Below are 2,500 nucleotides of genomic sequence, written 5' to 3'. Positions count from 1 at the left end.
ACACACACAGAGAGAGAGAGAGAGAGAGAGAGAGAGAGATGTTAAAACAAGGGAAAGAAATAGGAGAAAAGGGATTATGATTCAGAAGGAATGAAACAAGAGAAAGAAGAAAGTGAGATGAAAAATGAGGAAAAGGAAGAAGAATGTGACCGTGAGGATGAAAAAGAAAATGAAGAAAAATAGGAGATAAAATAAAAACAACAGTAAGATGAAAAAAAGAGAACATGAAGGAGGAAGAAGAACAACAACAATAGTAATGATAATATCATCGAGTTAAATGATAGATCATTATAATAAAATACTACGGATGATATAAAACTTACTCAAAAGATACCAGTAAGAGTAGTAATAGTAGAGTTACAAAATAATAATCATATCATAACCTTCTCCTTCACCATCAAAATTAAAACTATACCCCACACCATAAACTATCAAGCACCAATAACACAACACCGAAGCTACGCCATATACACACGACAAAACATAACAAAAAAACACTTCCCCCGCACCCATTCCGCCTTACTCCCCCCTCCCCACCCCCTTCCCACCCACCTCCACTCCCACCTCCCCGACCCCACACACATCCCCTAAACCCCCCCACCCCCCCAACCCCTACCAAACCCAACAAAACCCCCCCCCTCGGCCTCGCGCGAGGGGCGGGGCCGCTCGGGGGTGGCGGGCCCTCGGGGACGTCCGCGTAGGCGTCCCCTCGCGCCCTCGGGGCAGGCGGCCGGCGCGCCGGCCGGGCTCCCTCGGGTGGCCGCGCGGCCAGCTCGGCCGCTCGCCGGGGGGCGGGGACTTCCCCCCCCGCGGCCTGTCTGCCCGTCGGGGCTCGCCCGCGGGCTCGGATCGCGAACGCTCTCGCGACGCCTCGGCCCCGGGCGCGACAGGGCCTCGGCCTCCGCGCCCTTCGGGCGCGACGGCGCGGTCTCGGGGGGGGCGGCCGGGGCCCTCGGCGGCGGCGGGCTCGCGCCGCTCGCGGGAGTCGCGGGGCGGTCGCGCAGGTCGGCGCGCGAGGGGCGTCGGGCCTTCCGCGTCGCGCGGGGCGGCGGGGGCGGCCCTCGGCCTCGGGGCGATCTCGCTCGGGCGTCGGGCTCTGCGACGCCGGCCCTCGACGCCGCGGTGCGCGGCGCGGGTCCGACGGGGCTCGCGGGCCTTCGGGGCGGGGGGCTCGGCGAGCGACGGGCGCCCCGTCCCGGCGGGGGGCGCGGGGCTCGTCCCTAGACGCGCTCGCGGAGTCGGGGCCCGGGCGCGGGGCGGGCTGGGGCTCGTCGCGCAGCGGGGGCTCCGGGGGTCGCGCGCGCTGGACGGTCCGCGGGGATCGCAGCCGCGGGGGTCGTCCTCGTCGTGCGCCGGCCGCGCCGGGAGGCGGGAGGCCGCGGGGCGATGCGCGTCGCGGCGCGGGTCGGCGCCCCTCGGTCTCACGGGCGTCGGGGGCGGCGGGCGTCGGCCGCGGCGGCGGCTCCTGCGGGTCGGGGGGCGGTATTCGGCCGGGGCGCGGGGGCGGCGGGGCAGGGCCCTCGGCGGCGCTCGTCGCCCTCATTGGAGGCTCCGGTCGGGCGGGGGGGCTCGGCGGTCGACTCGGCGTCTCGCGTCATCGGTCGGGCACGGCCTCGGGGCTCGTGGTCCGATCGCCGGCGCGGGTGCCACCCTCCATCCTCTCCAATCCCTAACCCCCTCCCCTGCCCCCTCTCCCTCCTCCAATCCCCTCCCCCCCAATCCCTAAACCCCCGCCCCCGCCCCCTCTCCCTCCTCCAATCCCCTAAACCCCTTCCCCTGCCCCCTCTCCCTCCTCCAATCCCCTCCTCCCCAATCCCTAAACCCCCGCCCCCGCCCCCTCTCCCTCCTCCAATCCCCTAAACCCCTTCCCCTGCCCCCTCTCCCTCCTCCAATCCCCTCCTCCCCAATCCCTAAACCCCCGCCCCCAACGCCTCTCCCCTCCTCCTACCCCTAAACACCCTTCCCCTGCCTCCCCATCTAACCCTCCTCCCATCCCCTCCCCTCCAATCCCTAAACCCCCGCCCCGTCCCTCTCTCTCCTCCAATCCCCTAAACCCCTTCCCCTGCCCCCTCTCCCACCTCCAATCCCCTCCTCCCCAATCCCTAAACCCCCGCCCCCTCCCCCTCTCCCTCCTCCAAATCCCCTAAAAAAACCCTTCCCCTGCCCCCTCTCCCACTCCAATCCCTCCCCTCCCCAACCTAATCCCCGCCCCCGCCCCCTCTCCCTCCTCCAATCCCTAAACACCATTTCCCCCCTCCCCTGGCACCTCTCCCTCCTCCGAATCCCATCCTCCCGCCCTCCCAAATCCCCTGCCCCCGCCCCCTCTCCCTCCTCCAATCCCCTAAACCCCTTCCCCTGCCCCCTCTCCCTCCTCCAATCCCCTCCTCCCCAATCCCTAAACCCCCGCCCCCGCCCCCTCTCCCTCCTCCAATCCCCTAAACCCCTTCCCCTGCCCCCTCTCCCTCCTCCAATCCCCTCCTCCCCAATCCCTAAACCCCCC

The 2,500-nt window shown here is 67.1% G+C and overlaps 1 protein-coding gene across 1 annotated transcript in view; it reads left to right on the top strand.

The window, feature by feature from the left end:
* The window catches only part of LOC122257908 (uncharacterized), a gene marked incomplete in the record, with an annotated part of 260,899 nt that overhangs the window by 166,093 nt on the left and 92,306 nt on the right, over positions 1-2,500 (top strand).

This window comes from Penaeus japonicus, unplaced genomic scaffold (genome assembly GCF_977035675.1).
Source record: "Penaeus japonicus unplaced genomic scaffold, GWHDUDI00000001_assembly GWHDUDI00000012, whole genome shotgun sequence".
NCBI lineage: Eukaryota > Metazoa > Arthropoda > Malacostraca > Decapoda > Penaeidae > Penaeus > Penaeus japonicus.
The sequence above is the reverse complement of the archived record's forward strand: the minus strand, read 5'-3'. Positions and strand labels throughout refer to the sequence as shown.